Source organism: Podarcis bocagei (genome assembly GCF_964188305.1).
Source record: "Podarcis bocagei genome assembly, chromosome: 2".
In the NCBI taxonomy this organism is placed as follows: Eukaryota; Metazoa; Chordata; class Lepidosauria; order Squamata; family Lacertidae; genus Podarcis; species Podarcis bocagei.
In genome coordinates, this window is record NC_138126.1 from 96,917,898 (window position 1) to 96,942,752 (window position 24,855).

Sequence of the window (24,855 nt, forward strand, 5' to 3'; positions counted from 1 at the left end):
CACTCAAACTCAGAATGCAAGGGAGAAATGTGCTAAGAGGAAGGGACGCTTGGCAAATCCACACCATGATTAACTCCCACCTGGAAACCAATGCCCCCACTGTGGAAGGACGTGTGGATCCAGAACTGGCCTCCACAGTTACTAACAGACTCATTGTTAAAACCGTGTGTATGGAAGACAATCTTACTCGGCTACAAATAGTCACCAAAGAAAGTTCAGCCCACATCCATAAGGTGTTGACCTTTCAGTATGGTAGCATTTATGTTTTGGAACTCCCTGACTAGTGACATTAGGTAGGCTCCCCATTATACTGCTTTAGACACCTGCTAAAAAATTTTTTTGAAAAAATTTAAACAATCCCATCCAGATACATAATTTTGCATTTCCTTTAAAATTTTGATGATTTTATCTGTGTATTATTGATAAGTATTTTTCATTGTTTTGTGCACAAAAGAGATTTTTTTCCCCCATCAAGCCATTTTTTTATATATTTTTCCAAAATAAAGTAAAATAGAAACAAAGCCATGGGTGGCAAACAGCTGACCACTACTCCAGGCTGCCTAGCAGTCAAAGCTGGATGGATTTGTAGAATAAAGGGTTAAGCAATTTCCTTCCTGTTCTGTGTGCAATATTAAGTCACATCCACAATGCAGCAGCCTAAAGAGGCAGCCCCCCCCCAACTCACTTTGGCAATCCCACCCCCACCCCATCATTGCTTAAGCAGCTGCAAAGTGACAGAAGGTAATTATTTAGTCCTTCAGCTGCTCCAGCTAGATTAGGCTGCTACCCCTCTTTCCTTTCACCTTTGCATTGTTTGTTTCCAAAGAGACAGCCAGGGATAATTGACTGTCAGAAGGGCAAGGATGCTGAGGAAGAGAGGGAGGGGAGGAGCAGGAAACAGAAGGATCTGCGTGGATGACAGCCACTTTTTAAGTCTTGAACCTAAATGCCAAACCCCTTAAGAAGGTAGCAACACGCTCCCCTCCTCCTGAAGCAGAGGAAGGGTCTGTATCTAGTCCAGAATGCCTGGTTTCATGCCTCTGGGAAACTCACAAACAGAGCAAGAAAGCAACAGCCCTGACCTTTGATTGACACTCCATATATTTGTTCTAATTTATGGAAGTACCACTTGGCCCTCATGACTTACAAGCTGTGGATAGACCTATCTCTATTAATTTTTCCTAATCATTCCCCCCCCCCCAATCCACCTAAGCTAATGGCCACCACTAGATCTTACCAGTGTAATTTAATGGTGGGTTCTGTGAGAAAAGTACCTCCTTCCGGCTGTCCTGAACACACGGATAATTTAAAACGGGTATGGCGAAATCTGTGTCCTGCCAGATGTTGTTGGACTCCATCTCCCATCAACCCCAGCCAATGGCCAATGGTGAAGCATGATGGCAGTTGTAGTCCAATAACATTGGGAGGGTGACAGATTCTGCACACCTGATCTCTCTGGTTTTATTTAAAAGCATTTATAAACAGCTTGATTTTTTAAATAAGAAAAACTTTAAGCAACACACAACATAATAAACAATATCATTGAAACAAAAGTATAGCACAACACCAGAAAAGAGGTAGTGGAAAAGCATATAAGAACAAACAAAAACAGGAATTCTGGAAAAACAAATAGATGTGGGATGATGATGTGGGATGAGAAAGATTATCTGTCTTCAATTCCCTCTCCAGTCCTTTCTCTGAGGAGCTGGTGTCAATGATGACTGAAGTCTTAATAGCTAGCCACTACATTGACCCTGCACAACCCAAGCTCTTGTCCATATTCCTTCCTCGTGGGCTCCGCAACACTAACACTGTGGAATGTCTGGGCCCAGGAGGCTCGAAAAAGTGGACAATTCTTCTGGCTGGATGTTTATTGGTTCATTTGATCTGGGAGATTTATATCCGCCCTGCTCTTCCCATGCATTTCACATTGCTCAGAGTTGTTTGCCGCAATTAGAAACCACAGTAGTACAAAAACAAAACAATACTGAAAAGCAAACAAATCAAAGCAGATAACAACTGCGGCTTATTTATATGTCACATTTTCCACCAAAACATTTGTGCTCGGAGTGGTTCATTAAAAGAGACAATAGTACAGTGACCATAATTTGTATTTTTTTTTAAAAAAAAATATCACTACGACATACCACTAGCAATCAGCTAAAGCAGTGGCTCCCAGTTGGTGGCTTGCAGACACCAGGGGGTCTGCATAACCCACCCAAGAGATCTGGGGCTTCTTGGATTGACACAGGAGATCAGGAGGCAAGCAGAAGGAATGTATCCAAGGGATCAAATCCAAAGGAGATCCAGTGTGGTGTAGTGGTTAAAACTCACCAGCATTTTAGTGTGCTTTCTCCTAACAGGCACATTTTTGCAAAGCAATTCCCCCTAACTTAATGCGTATTTGCATGTCATTTACACTAACAGTTGACTTTTTGTGCACACCTTGGTAAACACATTTTCGTGCACATTACTTGATTGGATAACCACTGCAAAATTCAGAGAAGTGTGATTTTTGAAATATGGCTCTTCCCATTCCTGTACTGTTTCAGAAAATGCTAATTTTGTAGGTTCGCTTTTGAATGTGAACTGAATTGAAATTCCCCTCCCAAGGCAGGAATTGAGCCAGCAGGTAATTCAGGAATTCAGGAGCCGCAGGAAGACTGATGGAGCATGGAGACTGTCCTATGTTCTCAAATAATAATAATAATTTATTATTTGTACCCCGCCCATCTGGCTGGGTTTCCCCAGCCACTCTGGGCAGCTTCCACAAAGACCAAAAATACACTAAGATGTCACACATTAAAAACTTCCCTGAACAGGGCTGCCTTAAGATGTCTTCTAAATGTCAGGTAGTTGTTTATCTCTTTGACATCTGATGGGAGGGCGTTCCACAGGGCGGGCGCCACTACCCAGAAGGCCCTCTGCCTGGTTCCCTGTAGCTTTGCTTCTCGCAATGAGGGAACCGCCAGAAGGCCCTCGGCGCTGGATCTCAGTGTCCGGGCTGAACAATGGGGGGTTGGTTAGGAGATTTTTGTGCATCATGGTTTTCCCTTGGCCTGGTGATGGTTCTTCTGTTCTGCCTGTCTTCAAGTAAAGGAGCAGCATGTTTATGGAAAGTGTCAATGGCTTCTCTCTGCACGCTTGTCCGAACCTGAAGCCGAGAAGAGCTCTGAGTGCCACAAACTATTTTCATTAGCACCTGTGATTACAATGTTTATCTACAGCTATCTGTCAGGCAAATTTAGATTTCTCATTTGAGAAATGGCAGTGAGGGAAATGAACTGGCAAAGCAGCTTCTGCATGCGGGAAAAGTTATTTGCAAAATGCCCCTTGGTGTCTGTTTCCTGTCTCTTTTCAACTGCTACCAGACTGGCGTCTCCCTGCGCTACTAATCGTTGCTGTAACACACAAAGGAATTGCAATTGGCTTTCCACACTATTGGAGATATAGCGCTTTCCCTATGTGTATATCTTCCATCTACCCCAGTGGTCTTGACATAGTTCTGCAGGTAGAGAAAGGGAATATATAATTCACTTGAATGTCCATCTAAAGCAAAATTGAGGAATTCTTTTTTTAAAACAACAATTATTTAGCATAACTCATTAGCACCAAAAGACATTCATTTAAGCATGCTTGCCCAATTACTGCCTATGAAAGCTCAAAAAACAAAGTGTTGCAGCTTTTGTTTTGGATCAGAAAATAGGAAAAGTTTAATTAGAAGAAGAAGAGAAAGAGAAAAAAACAACTTGCAGGTAAAATGTCTCCACTGCATGATTTAAAACAGAATACTATGATACCTAACCATTTTGCCATTTTTCTATCCCGTCATTCCTCCCAAGGGAGCATAACTGACAAAATAAAACAAGACATTAATAATAAGAACATTCAAAACATCAAACAGATCCTAAATTTTAAATAAAAAAGCAGAAAACAACACCCCCCAAGACCACCAATTGTACTCCAAAGGTCTGGACAAGGACATGTAGGGGAGTTTTCATATTGTGCCTGAGAATTGCAAGAATTGCAATAGTGAGAGGGATATGGGAGTTCCAGAAAAGGGGTGTCACCACTGAGGATGCCCTGTCTCGTGTGATTGTTCTCCTCACTACCACCCATGACAGAAAACAAGCAGGGCCTATTCCATGGGTGACAAAATCTAAATTGGATGTTATTGGAGAAGGCCATTCCTTCTAGAAGTTGAAGGTATCTCTTTAATGGGCAGCAGTGGCTATAACAACATACCTGCTCAATGGCTTCTGGTGGCTGGTAGGAACTGGCTATGACATATCTCAGCTGTTTGGGTGAGGGCTGGAGCCACACTAACAGTTTGGCAGCTGGAACATAGCCATCCAATGGAATTTTGCTATTATTATCCATTATTGCTAGCGTTATTTTAAGGTCTCAGGGCAGGTTACAGCAATTTAAAATACAACATTAAAAACAGTTTGAAACAGCTAAGGGCTCTGAATATAGGATACTTCCAGACTACTGCTATTTTTGAGTGAGATTCAATCAAGTACTGGCAAATTCTAGTTGCATAATTGAAGTTGATCGTAGACCCTCCATGTGCCCTTATTTTCCAGGGTCAGTCCCAGATTTACAGAAGCCATCCCGGTTTCTGATTTGATCCCAGAATGCCCCGCTTTTCCTTAGGCAGTGGTTCTCAACCTGTGGGTCCCCAGATGTTGTTGAACTACAACTCCCATCACCCCTAGCTAGGAAGGCCAGAGCTCAGGGATGATGGGAGTTGTAGTCCAACAACATCTGGGGGACCCACAGGTTGAGAACCGCTGCCTTAGGGCATCCGTATTTTCATCAGAGAAATGTTGGAGGGTATGGAGTTATGTGACCCCTGTGTCAAGGAGATAAGTACATAGATAGCCTTTAGAAGACATCTGAAGGTCCCCCAGGACAAAGATTTTTTTAAAATGTTTAATGTTTTATTATGCTTTTACATTTGTTGGAATGCCACCCAGAGTGACTGGGGCAACCCAGTCAGATGGGCAGGGTATTATTATTATTATTATTATTATTATTATTATTATTATTATTATTATTTATGACGTCCCTATTTTCATCAGAGAAAAGTTGAAGGGTATGTAATTGGGAGGTTTTAGGCACCAACCCTGCTTTCCCAAAAGATCAGACTTTTGGGAAAGTGACAGGAAAACGCACAGGGAAGGGTGGGATAACACAGGCCTCGATACCATGTTATCTAGCCTCCCCAGAAACAAATCAGAACAAATGCTCATTAAATAGCCACCTCTCAGCTAACCTCCCTGCGGGCAAATCAGGATAAAGGCTCAAAGGCCCAATAAACGGGTCATTTGTGACTCTCCTCAAACAGGTCATAGAATCATAATCTGGAAGTACTTTTAGGGAACTGGTGCTGCATGCATTACAAATAAGCTACGCCTTGTTTGGGTCCCTGCCTTCTGCTTCTTCCTCCTGAAACTTCCAACCATTCCATAAAGCGGAGACTCACAAGACAATGATAGGCTCCTCATACTCCTGTGTCTACGACAGAAGCCATCCCTGCCCTTATGAAAAGGGCTCACTGCCCATCCCCCTCTCTCCTGCAGCAGTCTCCCCACACACCGGCCCACTGGCTCCCTCTGTAAAAAGCCTTCCAAGCAGCTGGATTGGTGCTTCGCTCAGCTACTGTGCTGGTTATAAATAATATCTTAATCTTCGCTGACAAAACACAGCTGAGGTTCTGGCTGTGCACCAGAGTGAACATCTCCCAAGCAATCAAGTGGAGGAGGGGGGGTCTGGCTGGGGGATAATATTCACGATTTTAAGCTCATCAGGCAGGGGGGGCATTCCCTTTGGCTGCTCCCAAAGGACCGTTTTCTCTGGAAACTTGCTTGTACGTAAAAACCAGCAGCACATTGTTAATCCTGGGCAAACTCCTCTCTCTGTTCCTTCTCTAGCATTCGCTCTTGTAGCGAGCACCTGGCCTCTGAAGCTACGTGCATTCTTCCCAACTGAACATATTCCAAGGGAAATTGGAAGCTCCACCCAGATGTGTTGTGTTGCTGTTCATACACAAGGTCAGGGGCTGCAGAATCGGCGGGTTGAAGACTTCTGTCTGTTGCTATCTTATCGTCAGCCTGGATAGCTCAGTTGGTTAGAGTGGGATGCTGATAACGCCAAGGTTGCAGGTTCGATCCCTGTACAGTGGTACCTCGGGTTACAGACGATTCAGGTTACAGACTCCGCTAACCCAGAAATAGTACTTCGGGTTAAGAACCTTACCTCAGGATGAGAACAGAAATCGATCGGCGGCAGCGGGAGGCCCCATTTGCTAAAGTGGTGCTTCAGGTTAAGAACAGTTTCAGGTTAAGAACAGACCTCCAGAACGAATTAAGTTCTTAACCTGAGGTACCACTGTATGAGATGACTGCATATTCCTGCATTACAGGGGGTTGGGTTAATTAAATAATTGATTGATTAATCTGGCTGGGTTTCCCAATGGAATATTAAAAACACATCAAATATTATCAATGATCCTCAGGGTCCCTTCCAACTCTATGATTCTATTGTAGCCCCTGCCCTCTTACAGGAGACAAGAGGCAATAAACATATCCAAAAGAAGAAGGAGGGAAATTTCAAATGAGGCAGCTAGTCTTCGAGGTAGTTTTGGGTTTTTTTTTGTTTTTTTGTATTTTGCATAGTCCAGACACTAATGGAGGGAATTCCAAGAGGAGTATTTATCCTTGCTCCATAAACTAGACCACTTTGCGGACCAGTGACTGGGAAGCGCTGGAAACCAATGCTGACAGCGCAAGTCTGAATTGCAAGCTTGCTCCCAGGCAAGTCCCACTGCCCCTAGGAAGCATATTTAAACGGCAGCCGAAGACACGCATCACTTGCAGACTGGCCACCTGAAAAATGAAAGCGCCTCCAAGGACCGTTTCATACTTTCACTTACACAGAGCAGACGTTGGCAGATGTCTTCCCAGGATGCCTGCTTGGGGAATGGGAACGCTGACACCATGATCTGAAGGGGGAGAGATGCCTCTGCAGAACCTGTAGCGGCTGCATGGACTCGGTCGCGCCAAAGCCATATGGAAGGTCTCCAGCTTGGTTCATTGAACACACGTCCCCATGTGCTTTCTAATGTGCATCCGATGCAGTCGGCCTTTTGCAGTCTAAAATTGTTTGTTTTAAAGAACACACACACACACCCTCCATCATCCACTACTTGCTACTATTCTACTCTTCTTTTAAATGGTTTTCCCTTCCTCTTGCTCTCCACTTCCTAGTCAGGGTTCAGGGCAACCAAAATAATCAAGGGGATGGAGCAACTCCCTCTAGGAAGAAAGGTTGTAGCATTTGGGGCTTTTTAGTTTTGAGAAAAAGGAGAGTAAGAGGCCACATGACAGAGGTGTATAAAATCATGTGCAGCATGGAGAAAGTGGATAAAGGTTTCTCCCTTTCTCATAACAGCAGAACGCATGGACATCAATGAAGCGGAATGTTGGAAGATCCAAAATCGATGAAAGAAAATCCTTCTTCATGCAGTGCATAGTGAAACTATGGAACCTGCTCCCCCAGGAGGCAGTCACTGAAGTGTAGGTGGGTTCCCACAAGGCAAGACACAGTGATAACAGCAAGAACCTTTATTGAACAAACAGTACTGGACAACTACTGCTTATATACATTTCTGAAGGCTTGGGCCACTCCCACTCCAAACGTGATTGGCTGTCCAAACATCCAAGCTGCGAATCATAAGTCAGAGTTTAAGGGCCAATGGCAGAGGCCCAAATCCTGAAATGTTCTGTGACTGGATATCACGTATCGAATCAGAACACAGGGGCTCAGAATCCTTAGTCCAGACTCAAGCTCAGGCAAACACGGGCCTATGAATACATAACAGTCATGGCCACCAACGTGGATGGCTTTAAAAGAGGATTGTTGTTCTTGTTGTTGTTTAGTCGTTTAGTCGTGTCCGACTCTTCGTGACCCCATGGGCTAGAGCACGCCAGGCACTCCTGTCTTCCACTGCCTCCCGCAGTTTGATCAAACTCATGCTGGTAGCTTCGAGAACACTGTCCAACCATCTCGTCCTCTGTCGTCCCCTTCTCCTTGTGCCCTCCATCTTTCCCAACATCAGGGTCTTTTCCAGGGAGTCTTCTCTTCTCATGAGGTGGCCAAAGTCTTGGAGCCTCAGCTTCACGATCTGTCCTTCCAGTGAGCACTCAGGGCTGATTTCCTTCAGAATGGATAGGTTTGATCTTCTTGCAGTCCATGGGACTCTCAAGAGTCTCCTCCAGCACCATAATTCAAAAGCATCAATTCTTCGGCGATCAGCCTTCTTTATTCATTAAGGAAAGGGCAGTTGATGGCTACCAACCATTATGACTATGCTCTATCTCCACAGTTGGAGGCAGCAATGCTTCAGAATGCCAGTTGCTGGAAACCACAGGAGGGAAGAATGCTCTTCAGCTTGAATCCTGCTTGTGGGTTTTCCATAGGCATCTGGTTGACCACTGTGAGAACAGGATGCTGGACTAGATGGACCACTGGCCTGATCCAGCAGGGCTCGTCTTATGTTCTCAAGTGGGTTTGCCCAGTTGCTGTTACTGCTTTTGTATTTTGTGATCGAAGGGCAGTCCAATGGTACAGCTTTAAGTACTCTCACGGCTCCAAAGCTACTGTGCACTTCCCTGGGAGCAAGCCCCATTTTCTACAGTGGGCCTTCCTTCTGCCCACTAGGGTGTGCTTGCACATGGTCTTAAACACAGCCCATCTGTTTATCCATTTGAGAGGCCCAAGTTCTTCTCTGTTGACCTCTCGACTTCATCTCCCAGTACAACCTGGATCTTGAGAATGTGTCTCCTGCTTTTGAAATCCCTATGGGGCCTATTTCTGGGACCAGACCAGGGGATCTATTTATAGCCACGATGTCTCACTGGGCGGACATTTATGTGGGAATAAAGATCAGAACATCTAAACCATGCTCCAGCAAAATGTGCCAGGGGGAAGCGTGTTGTCTTCCTGTTTAACTAAAGTACAGTACTCCCATAGTCCCTGGCACATGTTTATGCTTTGGGAAAGCAGTAAAACAAAAATATCCCACTGGGCAGTCAAATGTAATCACTAATGCTTCCTTACCGCAGTGTGTGAGTGTGCTTGAGAGCGGCAAAGACAAACACTCCTCTGTGCTGCTCCGGTGCCTTTCGTGAAAGGCTGTAGAGCATGAGACCAGTTTTTTAATAGGTTTGTGCAGAGTTCAGCAGAAGGAGAAGTTAGCTTCACCAAATGTCCAACACTTCACTTTAGGGAAGGATCCATAGCTCAGTGTGTTGTATGCAGAAAGTCCCCATTCATGGGCATTGCTACATACTTCAAAGAGTTAGGGCACAGGCTCATAACACAAATTTGCACAGGCAAATGTTTACGCTTAGATACAAATTTAGGCCAACTTTCAGAGGGGGAAAACACAAACTCTGTCTCTTTGCTGTCAGGGCTTCTTCTAAACCACATGGTGCCAACAAGATAATCTGTAACCAATACAGTTTATTTAAATTTATATGCTGCTTGATTGTAAAAGGTAAAAAGGCAAAGGACCCCTAGATGGTTGAGTCCAGTCAAAGGTGACTATGGGGTTGTGGCGCTCATCTCGCTTTCAGGCCAATGGAGTTGGTGTTTGTCAACAGTCATTTTTCTGGGTCATGTGGCCAACATGACTAAACCGCTACTGGCGCAACAGAACACCGTGACGGAAACCAGAGCGCATGGAAATGCCGTTTACCTTCCCACCGCAGCATTGAAACTGCTAGGTTGGCAAAAGCTGGGACAGAGCAACAGGAAAGAACTGCTGCTTATGTACATATTAAAACTAAAACAAACATTGTCTGACATTTTAAATAACTCTTTCTCATCCTCTTTCTCTCTCTCAAACTTACCATTTATTTAGACAATTTACATATTGCTTTATTGAAGTGGACCCTAAGCAGTGTAGAAAGAACGGAATACAATATAAATTGGTTTAAACTATTAAATCAGAATTCACTTATTGTGCCTGCTGGAACAAAGAGTCTTCAGTAGATGCTGGAAGTTGGCACAGGCCTGGCAGCAAATGCGACGCTCAGGAGTCACAGTTCAGGAGGTCCAGAGAAGGACAAGAAATGATAAAGATGCCCAGATAAGCTTCCCACTCCACTGGGCCAGCTTTGAAGGGTGAGAGGTGGAGTTCTCACTCCCAAGACTCTCTCACCTTACGGGAATGTCAAGCTTGCAAGGGTACACTCCACCAACATTGGGTGGGTCTGCTCCCATCTGCCTTATGGACAAGGCTACACTTTCCTGTCTGGTCCCTGCCTCCTCCTTTTCAGTCTCCCCCCTCGGCTGATCAAAGCCTTCTCCAGTCACCTCTAAGTCTCTCAACTCCTGAGCAGGTCAGAAGGCAGAGCGGGCATCTCTGGTCCCCCTTCTAAAGCGACTGAAGCTAGGGTGGAAAGGGTAGAGCCCCCCTCCTCCAACCCAGCTCCCTGCCATTCAGCCCCCTCCTCCATTTCTTCCTCTTCCTGCTCCTCCTGCATTGCAGCCTGCCAATCCAAGCCTGTGAGGCTCAGGACATAGTCTTGTTGCAGTCCCCACACATGCTGTTGGCAGCAGAAAGGGCCCTGGGACTCTCAGAGCCCTAGCAATCTTATCAAGTGCCTGGGTGCTACGGTAATGCCATAGATAGCAAAGTTTATGAGCTCCAGATATTGATGAATTGCAACTCCTATGGGACCGACGGATGATGGAGTCCAGTAACATCTGAAGTGTGCCAGGTTGACACTTGCTGCCATTTTTTCCAACCTGGGAGGAGAATCAGAGATCTGAGTAAATGCGACCCGACTCTGAAAATAGGTTCCTGGCTCGTCAGACTCTTTTTATTCTGAAAACATTTTGCGGAAATGTTCGACAAAAAATGAAATTTCATTTTTGTACCAAAACGTCGGCGAGAAATGGTTTATCTACTATGGGGCCTTTATGTAACATCTGTCATTATAGCTGGAGAGGGGAGGAAAACAACATTTGCAAATGCTTGAGCCACAGCTACAGTGGACTCAGACTGCCCTCCGGTGTTCAAAGCAGGGATAAGTGAAAAATGAAATGATCCTCTTCGCAGATACAGTGGTACCTCAGGTTAAGAACTTAATTCGTCCTGGAGGTCCGTTCTTAACCTGAAACTGTTCTTAACCTGAGGTACCACTTTAGCTAATGGGGCCTCCCACTGTCGCCATGCAATTTCTGTTCTCATCCTGAAGCAAAGTTCTTAACCTGAGGCACTATTTCTGGGTTAGCCGAGTCCGTAACCTGAAGCATCTGTAACCTGAAGCATCTGTTACTCGAGGTACCACTGTATTTTATTCAGAGTTCCTCTAGACATGATTTTTGTTCATAATGATATTGGGGCAGTTACACGCATTCCTGCTGTCATTATTTGCAGCTGCAAAAGTGTGGTTTTTTGGGGGGGGGTATTTCCCTTAGGTCCCTACTGAAATCCTGCGTACTACAAATCTTTTCATGCTACAAATATTCTGGGGTTGTTTTCTTGTCCCACTTTATTCATTTATTGCATTTACACCCCACATTTCCCCCCAAGCTGCTCCAGGTGGTGTACATAGTTTTCTCCCCCCCCCCATTGAATCCCCACAACAACCCTGTGAGGTAGGTTAGTCTGAGAGGCAGCAACTGACTCAAGGTCACCACCCAGTGAGCTTCATGGCCGAGTGGGAATTCGAACCCTGGTCTCCCAGATCCTTGCCTGATGCTCTAACCATTAGGCCACACTGGCTCTTCTTCTATAGTGCTAAAGTGCAAGAGAGCCCCTCCAGATTGCAATAATGCAGTAGCATGGGGAAAGCACCGCAGGACACCTAACAAAGCAGAATGGTGCGTTGAGGGTCAAGTATAAATCCAAACACATGGAGAAGAGGGTGCCATCCACACTGTCACATCTCAAAGTGCAGGGACGAGGCACGGCAAACAGTTCAAACAAGTTCAGAGGTGATAACAAAACTATCTGCTCCCTCTTGACTTTTTCATTCAGCCTCCTATCAAGCTGTTAGACTTTTGCCTTACTGAGATTCCATTATCAATACAGCACCACATTTAGAATCAAATCAAATCTCAAAATGAGAGAGAACTCCCCTTCCCCCAAATTTGTGAGGAATATTATTAGGATGTCTCCCAAACAATGTTCATCAGATGCACATCTAGGGCTCTGTGACCTTCCCTGAGCAGTGAAATTTAGGGCATTCTGTCTACCCACCTTCTAGGACTCGCTTCCTAAGATTTGGTGCCTGGTTGATTCTCTTCCAGCGATGAAGAACTTTCAGCTTCGGAAGACATTTTGGTTCCTGGAGGAGGAGTAGATGAAACAACTTTTATTGGACCTTATGTTTGGGCTGATTCCTTGCTTTCAGAATCTGTTTACAGTTGTTCATTCTAGGATGTTTGTTTTGTAGTGTTGACTGAATTACTATAAGCCTCTTTCGGGTCCTGATAAGGCTGGTTAAACAGCAGGTTGTAGTTAATAATTAAATAATTATTAATAATTAAATATTTAAATAAATAAATAAATAAAGTCTTTAGTTGTTTTTTTAACTTCCTCTTCTATTTCTATATTGCTTAATATTTCTTCATTCAATTTCCATCTACATTGTGATCTCATCTCCCCACGTAGGATTACCATTTGAGTTGTGATCTGATAAAGTCCTTGGTGATACAGTGGTACCTCGGGTTACATACGCTTCAGGTTACATACGCTTCAGGTTACAGACTCTGCTAACCCAGAAACAGTATCTTGGGTTAAGAACTTTGCTTCAGGATGAGAACAGCATTCGTGCTCCGGCGGTGTGGTGGCAGCAGGAGGCGTCATTAGCTAAAGTGGTATCTCAGGTTAAGAACAGTTTCAGGTTAAGAACGGACCTGCAGAACGAATTAAGTTCTTAACCTGAGGTACCACTGTATCTCTATTTTTTGTTTTACTCTTACTTTTGTTTTACTCTTTGTTTTACTCCACAATTCTTCCCTCCCACCTCTTCCTTTCCTCCTTACTCCTCTCTGTCTCTACCTATCTACTCTCCTTCTTCACTTATTATTATTTATTTACTGAATTTATATACCGCCCTATATCCACAGGTCTCAGGGCAGTTCACAGAAAAGATCAACATAAAAACCACAATATATATAATAAAAATAAAAACAACACAATAACTCCTGCCCCCGGCAAAAAAGCCACATTTTAAAACGATATAGGATGTCAATCAGATCTACCAAAGGCCTGCTTAAAAAGGAACGTTTTTGGCTGGCCCCTAAAGGCACCAGGTGAGCTTCCCTGGGGAGAGCATTCCACAGATGGGGAGCCACTGCAGAGAAGGCCTGTTCTCATGTTGCCATCCTCCAGACCTCTCAAGGAGGAGACACAAGAGGGCCTCAGAAGATGATCTCAGGGTCCGGGTAGGTTCATATGGAAAGAGGCAGGTATTGTGGTCCTGAGCCGTTTTAAGGCTTTATAGGTCAAAACCAGCACTTTGAATTGGGCCCAGAAACTAATTGGTAGTCAATGCAGTCAGATCAGGATTGGTGTAATATGCTCACTGTCTTGCTCCAGTGAGCAACTGGGCCACTGAATTCTGCACTAGCTGAAGTTTCCAAACCATCTTCAGAGGCAGCCCAACGTATAGCACATTGCAGTAATCTAACCTTGAGGTTACCAGAGCATAGACAACACTAGTTAGGCTATCCCTGTCCAGATAGGGACGTTGCTGGGCCACCAGCCGAAGCTGATGGAAGGCACTTTGGGCCACTGAGGCCACCTGAGCCTTGAGCGACAGCAAAGGATCCAGGAGTACCTCCAAGCTACGAACCTGCTCCTTCAGGGGAAGTGTAACCCCATCAAGAGAAGGCGATCTCCCACCCATCTGGTCTAGGGAACCACCCACTAACAGTGCCTCAGACTTTTCTGGATTGAGTTTCAGGTTGTTGGCTCTCATCCATTACCGAGGCAAGACACTGGTCCAGCTCTGCCACTGCCTCACCTGCAGAAACTGCATTTCCTCTTTCTCCTTCTTCCACCTCCTCTTGTTGACGTTCTACTAATTGTCCAAAGTCTTTTTTATATTGTCTCACAAATGATCTGGCTTTCATTACTTCCACACATCCTTGTTTATTTCCTTTACTTACATCATAGGAGCCTACACAACACAAAACACTATTGCTGCATGTAGGTTTTATTTTATTTGTTTTTTATCTTATATTTTGGAAATGTACATCCAGGGGTTTTTTCCCTTTAAATTTTTTTTGGGCCCCCAAGAGAGTGGGGCCCTAAGCTATAGCTTGTTTAGCTTATACGTAAATCTGACACTGCCTCTGGGTATTCCCACTGGAATGAAACCTTTTTCTTCTGTCAATTTGTATTCATTCATTTTTTTTAAAAAAAGTCCTACCAGGATTTCCTTCAAGATGATGATTCTTTGTTCTTGAATTACCAGTGCTTTCCAAAAGTGGGCTTGCAGTACATTATCCTTGAAATTTCTGGAAATGGATATCACTAGGCAGTCGCCTGGTAATCTCTTACTTTTTGCACAAGGTGATTTCACTCTGTAAATTTTATCCACTGCTCTGTTGGCCTCTTCCTCTTCACTTTCCAGTAAATTTGCTAGATGATAATATAAAGTTATTTCTGATTTGGATGCTATGGCATGTGCAGTGCCGGATTTACATATAAGCTAAACAAGCTATAGCTTAGGGCCCCCTCTCTTGGGGGCTCCAAAAAAATTAAAAGGAAAAAAACTGGATGTACATTTCCAAAATATAAGATAAAAAACAAATAAAATAAAATGCACATACAGCAACAGGGTTTCGTGTTGTGTAGGCTCCTATGATGTAAGTAATGGGACCCGCCTGCTAGCCTGCTCCCTAAAATATCACTGGTTTGCTCATTTCTATATATATAGGGTGCCTACATTCTGCATGGATTGGTTGCATGGCAACATGTACAATTGGCTTTAGATACCTATTAGGTCCATAAATTACCATATAGTGTATATTCAACACAAAAAACAGCAACAATTTGTTGTTGACAAAGGACAGCTGGATATATAAAGGGCCCCATTACCTTCAGTAGCTTAGGACCTCATCAAACCTAAATCCAGCCCTGCACATGTGTCATCAGTCATCTTTGCTTTTTGTCAATTTATTCTTTTGCTCTCTTCCAGTTCTATTGCAATGGTTACTCTCACTTGTCCTTGAGTGCAGCTGTTGTTTTGTCTAAGTTATTATAGATTATTTCTCCTAACTTTCTCCTTAGGTAGAATTTGGGAATGCTCAAACGTAATTGATACTGGCCCTTATTAAAATATTGTTCTTTTAAAGTCCAGTTTATCAACTATTTGCAGATTCCATTTACTGTCTTCTTTTTTTTACAAAGTTTTTTTTGTCCTGCTTGCACACAAATAATTTCCAAATTCTATTAATTTAATTGTCCGTCCGTCCCCCCACTCGTTTATGCACAGAGATGGGGGGTAAGGAAGTTGTCTTGTTTCAGAAAACACAAGGTATCAAATACAGTAGTACCTCGGTTTGCGAATGTAATCCATTCCGGAAGACCGTTCGACTTCCGAAATGTTTGAAAACCGAGGCGCAAAGGGCTGGATGCAAGTTCAATTGGAAAAATTGAAAAACACGCAGCGGAAGCCATTCAACTTCTTCTTTTTTTTTTTAAATGATATTTATTAAAGTTTCAAAGAAAGGATTACATAAATAAAAAGAGGGGGGGGAGAGAAAAAAAACAAAAAGAAAAAAATACAAAATACAAAAAAGATAAAAAACACTTAAAAAACACATCAGTCTTTCCATGCCTTACATTTCATTTCCTTACTTCCCTGACCTCCTCACACCTCCCTTTTTTGTATTCCAGTTCTGTTAGTTAATTCAGCAATTCCTTTCCCTCTTTGCTTTTGTCTTAATCCTTTAACTTAATATATTATAACTTTGGATTTTCACCTGTTAACAATCCATTTTTACATACACCTTTATAACATTACTGCTAAAACCACTTAACTTCATTCTGACATCATTCTAACATTCATTAATTTTGCAGTATTTCTGTAAATAGTCTTTAAATTTCTTCCAATCTTCTTCCACCGACTTTTCTCCCTGGTCTTGGATTCTGCCAGTCATTTCCGCCAGTTCCATATAGTCCATCACCGGAAGCCATTCAACTTCTGAGGCGCATTCAAAAATGGAAGCAATTATTTCTGGGTTTTTGGCATTCAAAAACCGGAACGTTCAGCTTCCGAGACACTCAAAGCCCAAGGTACCAATGTAAATCATAAATATTAGTCCTTTTTAATTATTATGTTTCCTCCTTAACGCAAGTCTGTCTTCTGAGTTTTGTGCGTCCTCTTTAGACATAAGCAATAAGGGAGTGCATGGGGCCTGTTGTTACAGTCTAACAGTAAACTTTCCCTTCTCTCATACAGTGGTGCCTCGCAAGACGAAAATAATTCGTTCCGCGAGTCTTTTCGTCTTGCGATGTTTTTCGTCTTGCGAAGCATGGTCCGTCGCAACTGCGCCTCTTCAAGCGGCTTTAAGAAAAAAGCGCAAGACGTTTTCGTCTTGCGAAGCAAGCCCATAGGGAAATTCGTCTAGCGAAGCAAGGCAAAACCGAAAAACCCTTTCGTCTAGCGAGTTTTTCGTCTTGCGAGGCATTCGTCTTGCGGGGCACCACTGTACTTTCTGCTATTTGCTTGTCCTGTTTATGGGTTTTCAACCTTGTAAACATTTTTGCCCCAAGTGAAGCATGCAGGGGGTATCCAAAGCATCCATTGAGGATCCCAGCCTGTGTGGGTGGGTGTACGCAAATGTGTGGGTGTGAGTGTGTGCCAAACTGGGTCTTTGACTGGATCTAGACACTCAAAGACATGTTTCAGTTAAAAGCGTGGCAAACTTTGTATGAGAAATTGAGTAAAAGCACAAACAGAACTCCATAGCGCCATCTGGTGTCACTTGAGTATCTGAGGTCAGGCAGGAATTTTGCACATTTCTAGTGCCATGGCACTCATAAACTCAAGTCATCACCCTTTTGTTTCTTCTGCTTCCCTGGATAGACAGCTACCACCCTATGCAAGCTTATTGGAAGCATTTCCCGCTGTGCATTTTCTGGCTAGATCCCACACCATACATATAAAGCCCATAACTTCTCACCAAAGAATCCTGGGAACTGTAGTTTAAGGGTACCGGGAACTGTAGTTTGTGACAGGGAAATCCAGCTCCCAGAATTCTTTGGGGGAAGGCATGTACTTTAAATGTGCGTTAGATGTACTTTGAATCTATGGTGTGGATCCACCATCACAGTTCAGAAGGGACTAGCTGAAATCGAGCTAATTATGATTACTTTACTTTCAGGGGCTGCATGATTTACACAACTGGGTCTAACTCAGTGGTTTTCAACGGGTGGGTCAGGACCCACTAGTGGGTTGCAGCCTGATCCAAGGCGGGTCACGACAGAAGCACTACCACCATGCACATGCGTGTTAAAAGATTAAGAAATGGATCCCCCAAACGCATGTTTGAGTTAAAAGTAAGTCTTGGGTCTGAAAAGGTTGAAGACACCTGATCTGACACACTTCGTGCGTGCAAATCCAGTCCACAAGCCTATTCATAAAACAGGTGTGCGGGGGAAGTGGGGTGTGTGTGTGTGTGTGTGTGTGTGTGTGTGTGTGGATAAATTAATCAGAATTAAAGTGTAGCTTTACACGAGACTCCCTTGATATATTTTGGAGAACAGCTCCCCGGCAGGACGGGATGAGGGTGGGGACTGGGAGACGGAGTCCACAACATCTGGAATGAAAAGCTGCACCCGATTTCCCACCGAAAACTCGCAGGTAACCGGGCGGGAGCGCGGCAGCCACGCCCCGATTCCGTACCGAGTTTGGCGCGCAAAAACGCATGGAAGCGCAGGGCGGCGTTCCGAAGCAGCGGCGCGTCTGGGGAGCGGGACAAACCGAATTGGCTGCGAGGGGCCTTTGGCAAAGCGGCGGCGGCGGCTCCCCGAGGCCCCAGGGCCCTTTCACCTGCCGAAGAGGGGTGGCGCCCTTCCCCTTCTCCCCGCCCCCTCGGCGCCTCCGCCCCGCTCCTTCCTCAGGTAGAGCGTCGTCGAGGGGCGGCGCGCTGGCTCGGGCGCTTCCTCTCCGGCGGCTCCGGGGCGGGGAGGGAAGGCAGCAGAGGGAGGCGCTCCAGCGACCCGGCCGGGAGGTGGTTTTGCCCTCGTGTTGGGCGAGCACGCCTCGCTTCCTTTCCGCCGGCTTCCTTGTTTGACAGTCGAGCGGGGCAATCCGGTCCCTCCCGCCGCTCTCCGCCCCACCCACCTACCCGCCTGCCTGCCTGCCTGCGCCCTTTTCCCAACGGCGACGCGCAGCCTGAGCGCTGGAAGTGGAGGGTCGGAAACAGATGAGTGGAAGGAAGGCGGGCGCGCGGGAACGGCCTGGCGACTCGCACCGACGGCGCTGAGGCGGCCGAAGGCAGCGCAACTTCCGCGGGGTCGCCGCTAAGTAAGTGTCTGCGCGCCTTGCTCGCTTTCTCTTTGCCCCGTCTGTTGCTGCTGGGGCTGCTTCTTCCACCACCACCGCCTCCTCCTTTCTCCTTCTCCTTTCCTTGCTCGCCTGTGTCACTTGCTTCCTCCCCTGTCCTCGCTGAAATAGTTTCTTGAGTAGGTGTGAATGGTTTCTTGCCTGGGTCCTCCTCCGCCTTTTTTGTTCCCGCGCTTCCTCCCCTTTCTCTCTCCCCGCGCACCCGCCCCTGTCCCGACAGTGTGTATTTCTGGCCGTGTTGCAAGGCTGTGTCTGCTTCCTCAGCCTGCCTGTTTCCCCGCCGGGGATGAGGTTCTACTAAGGCAGCATGGATGCAGCTTGGAACTTCCCTCATTTCATCATGCACTTGCCTTGGGCCTTCTCTCTTCCTTGTCACTTGGCTTCTCTTTCCGCCCACCCGCCCCGAAGTTTTATTCCAGTGACAAACCAGCAGATCTCTCCTCCAATTCTTTCTTTCCCCCAACTTTTCTGTACGTTCGAGCAGTAGGAAACCTCTAGCTATGGATAACACATGTATGCCATGTTTATTTACTCGGAAGGGGAAAATAGTTCACAATGAAAATGTATGCCATATTTATTTACTCAGAAGTAGACTTGATATCTGCCTGGTTTACTTCCAAGTAAGTAAGTGTATGGAGGGTTTGCAGTGTTGGTTGTGTCCTCCTTCATTTTATTTCTGATTGGTTAAAGTTTGTTGTTGTTTTTAAAGCCAAATATCCTGCTTTCTGCCACTATGCAGAAAGGGAAAATAAGTCAAGGTGGCCTTTAGCAGTAAAAAATAAATAAAAACAGAAGCACAACATACATTAGGCCACTATCATGATAAAACACAAGCGGTAACTATGTTAGTCCATTGCAGCAGACACAGCAAAAAGATCTGTGGCCTAATTTTGGAGGGGGGAGAACGGCAAGGCAATCCTAGCAGAGTCTTGTGGTGCTTTAAAGGCTCATTGCTTCTACAATCCTAGCCATGCCTCCTCAGAAGTAAACACTATTGACTGCAGTGGGGCATATTCCCAGATAGATGTGCTTATGATTGCAACTTTTTATGAAGCAAGTTTCTTTGAATTAGGGTCCACATCATCAGATGCATGACACAAGGAGCTACTGATTCCAGCAAAGGCAGCAATTCAAAAGACCAGAACCAAGATGGATATAAATAGGAATAACATTTACTTACCTGCAGAAGATTAGTTTTTTCGAGTACAGACTTTTAAAAAAGTCTGCAATGCAGGAATCTTTTCCCCAATGTGGGGCTCAAACCTATGACCCTGAAATTAGAGTCTCATGGCCTATCAAAAATCCCAAAGTTGTATACTCATGAGAAGGTCATGGACACATCCTATTGTATGTATGGTCCTTTCCTTGCAATTGGGGGCCTTGATTAGCCAGTGTTTCCCACTGCATGGCAGAGCCCTTTGTGCATAGGTCCTTTCTGCTTAATGTTGTACATGGCATTGCAGAGGGCTGTGCGAATCAGGGGTGCTCCCCCCCCCCATTCTCAGTGTACAAGAAGAACATTTGACCACTTATCTGCTGCATCCAGTGCCAGATAACTGCATAGGATTACAGCCTATTAAGTAGAGTGGGTTGGTGCTATTGCACTGCAAAGTATAGGTTGAGTCCTTGAAGCATCCATTTAAAGTAGATACTCAAAGAATCCTGGGAATTATAGTTTACCCCACATACAGAGCTACAGCTCCCACTAACTACAGTTACCAGGATTCTTGGGGTTGGGGATAATGTGCTTTATATGTATGGCATGTATGCAGCTGAAGATGTATAGCCATGATTGTCAGATGCATTATTTACAACCTCATGGGAAAGTCTTTTGTGGAAAAGGGCAGTCATGGTAGAAAAATGAGTGTGCAAATCTGCATCCTTTATATTGGCATTCTTTACGTTGGCACAAATCTGCATCCATTATATCTAGTGGTTAGACGTTATAATGCTATTGCAAATATTGCACAACTTAGTACATTAGGCTGATGTCACAAGAAATACCTCTGTAATGATGGTGCATTCTAAACCGTACCCAGTTGGGGTTAGGCATATCTTGCTTTGTGGTGAATGTGTGTTTTTGCACTAGGGTGGAATGACTGTGAATTACAACTCATCTGTTCTGTTATCTGCTGCTTAAAGATTACAGATGTTTATCATGCTGCATACCACTGTTGTCAGTGCCAAGACCGTATGTGCTACTGCAAACACTGCCTTGTCAATGGGCACTGCAATTGATTTTCTTATACATAATTATATCTGATCTTTTAGCATTTGGTTTGACCTCATTCCTCTCTGTTCCCATCCCACCCAACTGTGGGTTTATGTGTATCACACACGCCTGACAAGTTAGAATTATGCTCCATGCATCTGAAGTGGACTCTGGTCCCTGGAAGGTTATCGCAAAAAAATTGCTCTTGCCTTTCAGGTGGTATAATACTGTCTTCTTTTCTAAAACAGGTATCACCAGCCCAGTGTCTGCAGATACAGTGGTACCTCGAGTTACAAACGCCTCAGGTTACAAACACTTCAGGTTACAAACTCCGCTAACCTGGAAGAGTTACCTCGAGTTGAGAACTTTGCCCCAGGATGAGAACGGAAATCGTGTGCCAGTGGCAGCAAGAGGCCCCATTAGCGAAAGCACGCCTCTAGTTAAGAACAGTTTCAGGTTAAGAGCGGACCTCTGGAACGAATTAAGTTCGTAACTAGACGTACCACTGTACTGGCTTTCACTGGTGCCCCACAATCTGAGCTTTCATTTATTTACAAAAGTCAGTCTCTAGCCCTCCTAGAAAGGAAGTTGGGGAACAAAATGTACAGGTACCTTCTCAGAGATTTCTGTGAAATGAGAGTGTTGTGACCACCTTGTATATTTTTCCTGGTACGGAGGAATGCTCCCTGATGCTATGAGACAGCAACAGTACATGTGTGTGGTTGGAAGTGTAAAATCAATATTTAGTGATTTCCACAGCTAGGACTGTGGTAAGACATAGCTTACTTCCCACAGCATGCACAAGGTTGTTGAGTGTGGCTGTCTCTGATTTTGTGTTATGTCACACCCATACCCCATAGCACCTATTTTGTGACTTGTACCCTCACAGTCTCTCAAAATTCAAAATGGGTCCCCTGGTCCGAAAAGGTTGGCAACCTCCTGTCCTGAAGAAATTGTAGAAATCTGAGTCTTCCACTAACAATGCACTGAATCCTTCCCACTGTACTTCTTGCTCCTGTGAGCAGCCTGGCTTCTGCATTCTGCACTAGCTGCAGCTTCTAGACCTGATACAAGGGCAGCTCCACATGAAGCACATTACAGTAATCAAGCCTTGAGGCTAGCAATACACATAGCACTGTGGTCAGGCTTTTGTGCTTCAGGAATGGCCACAGCTGGAATATCAGCCCGAGTTATAGAGATTAGAGATACAGCTACTTTAGCTTGTTAAATTACTTGTGTTGTTTACATCTTCCTTTATGTGAGCTTGTAGACTTGGGGTTTTTAACAGCTTTTTAATGGGGGCTTCAAGAACTCTTACAGGGAATTTCCTAAATGTGTTATTGAAAGCAGTTTGGCAAATGGTGCAAGTCTGTGAGTTCCAAAATACACCATTTATCCTTGTTGTTTATTGCAGTTTCACTTAAATATCCTAAGAAAGCGCTTTCTAGAGTCTTTCCTGCCATAAGATCATCTTCAATGTCACCTAATAATATTTCTTAGCCTTTGGACAAGGCCAGTGAACTTAAATAAAATCTGCCTTTGAACCATTGATCTTCAGTAGTAAAACCAGTATTAACCTAAAATATATTATTAAGATGCTGCTGTAACGTCTTGTTGCTGAAGTATCTTGTACTGAGATGCTGTAAGGTTGTAAATGTTCATTTTTGTGTGATGAGAGAGTCATGCCCAAGATCACTAAATGAAACTTGGTGAGATGACTACATCTGATTTGATATTATGGCTTTCGCATTCTACAGTGCCTGGAAAATGAACTCATAGCAGTAAAGTGTGGGTTGTGATGCAGCGGAAAACTCCCTTCCTGCCATCTGGCCAGGAACTCTGCCTTGCTGTTTTGTGTATGTGTGTGTTTAACAGATCATTCGCCTGTATCTGGGATGTGCCTAGTAGAAGCTGAAACCTAGATGGATAGACTGCATTTACTCTGGAGATGTAAGTCCTGAATGTTCATGATTCTATGTGTTGGACTAGGCCTGTGTTTCCAAAACTTAGGTCTCCAGCTGTTTTTGGACTACAACTCCCATCATCTCTAGCTAGCAGGACCAGTGTTCAGGGGTGATGGGAATTGTAGTCCAAAAACAGCTGGAGACCCAAGTTTGGGAAACACTGGGCTAGGCCTTGCGGGGGACCAGGGTTCAAACATCCACCCAGTCATGAAGCTCACTGGATGACCTTCAGCCAGTCAGCCTAACTTGCCTCACAGGGTTGTTGTGTGGGGATTAAATTAGGAGGGAGAAAACTCTGTATGCTATCTTGAGCTCCTTGGAGAAAAAGGTGGTATAGAAATGCAATACAGTGGTACCTCTGGTTAAGTACTTAATTTGTTCTGGAGGTCCGTTCTTAACCTGAAACTGTTCTTAACCTGAAGCACCACTTTAGCTAATGGGGCCTCCTGCTGCCACCGCACCGCTAGAGCCCGATTTCTGTTCTTATCCTGAAGCAAAGTTCTTAACCTGAAGCACTATTTCTGGCTTAGTGGAGTGTGTAAACTGAAGCGTATGTAACCTGAAGCGTATGTAATCTGAGGTATCACTGTAAATAAAAAATTCTGGATTGTTGGCAAGATAAATTGTTGTTCTCTATAAATTCTTACTACCTGCTAGCTCTCACATACAAAATGGTCCTTAGCTCTCAAAAAAACTGAAAACTGACTCTAAGAATGAGGACCAAGAAGAGTACAGAACAGTAGCTTCCATCATCCATGAGCTCTTACTAAAAGTAATGCTTCAGGGCCTAAGCTGTGTATAGCAGCTACAGCGGTTTCTTCCATTTGGTGAAACAGCACTTTTGATGGGTGCTGTCTGTGAATTCCATTGATTATAAGGCTTGTGGCTTACACCCACTGCTTAATGACCAAAAGGCTTCCATATAAATAGAAACCTATAATGAGCAATTAATATTAGGCTATTAAATGATGCTGAATCATAAGTGCTTCTGCCTGGCGAGGCTTTGACCTACTCATCAGCCCAAGCCCTTTCTGTTTTTTCCAGAGCTGTGGAGGAAACTGTTGCTTTCGGTTTACTTGGGCATGTTGTGAAACTGGTAGAAAAGTCATCTTGTCTTTGAGATCTCATTTGTCTTGAGCGTTCTGTGAATAATACTGTAATGCTTTTACTTCATTTTTAGAAAACCACTCCCCTTTTAATTTTCCCTTGTAACTTAGACGTCATTGGTCTGTTTGCCATATTAATTTTTAAATGGCCCAAACAACATTCTGCAGAATTGTTACATCTGACAAAGTGGACCCTGGTTTACTGTATGAAAGATGTGCTCAGTGTGCCACAAAAATGTCTTTTTTTAATTCTGCAGCGTTTTCCTTGCCTACTGATTCTGAGTTATTAGAGAGTGTTTAAATAACTTTTTCTGTTGCACCACATACCCTAGGAAGAGCAAACCATGACTCCCCTTTTCTTGCAAAGTCTAACTTCCCACTTTGTATTAAAACATATGAACATGCCAGCTAGTTCTCTGTTTTCCCATTCTTTGTGATTGCATTGAGGAAGAAGTTGTGTGTAGGGTATTTACCAAAGAGGGAAGACAATGCAAGACTTATATCTTAAAGCAGGGGTAGAGAACCCCCATCAGCCCCAGCTTATGTTCAGGGACAAGGGAAGTTATAGTCCAGCAACATCTGGAAGCCCACAGATGTTCACCACCTGTGTCTTAAAGGCTTTTGGATCTCATTAGGATAGTGGAAGGGTTAGCCACTGTTTTCAGAGAAATGTCCTAAGTTACTCTGTAGTGTTTGCATGTTACCTATAAATGACGTGAATGCCTTGTAGCTCGGAGAAGGCCAATGAAGAAAAACTTCCTTGTGGTGCCAAATGATTCCTCCATTTTCCTGTTTGCTCAGATGAGATCAGTATCTTGTGCACAAAAGCTCAAAGAAAGAATGAAGCTGACAAGATTCCTGTTTTGTGTAGTATTTCCTGCTGTTCTTCATACATGCATAAAAAGGAACAAATATAGAAAACTCTCCAAAAATGCACATATCCAGTCAGGCTCCAGTTCCTCCCTGCCCCC

The 24,855-nt window shown here is 44.3% G+C and overlaps 1 protein-coding gene and 1 long non-coding RNA gene across 2 annotated transcripts in view; one reads left to right on the forward strand and one right to left on the reverse strand.

Moving 5' to 3' along the window:
* Positions 1–9,958: 9,958 nt before the first annotated feature.
* On the reverse strand, positions 9,959–18,095 carry LOC308582416. Its single transcript, XR_014005675.1, has 3 exons — positions 17,940–18,095; positions 12,278–12,365; positions 9,959–10,818 (listed from the first exon to the last, which is right to left on the reverse strand). It is a non-coding gene; the product is annotated as an uncharacterized lncRNA (long non-coding RNA).
* A 325-nt stretch (positions 18,096–18,420) lies between these two features.
* The window catches only part of RHBDF2 (rhomboid 5 homolog 2), a 66,424-nt gene continuing 59,989 nt past the window's right edge, over positions 18,421–24,855 (forward strand). The window contains exon 1 of the mRNA XM_081185357.1: positions 18,421–18,563. The gene's annotated coding sequence lies outside the window, so the exon portion shown is untranslated. The remainder of the gene's footprint in view (positions 18,564–24,855) is intronic.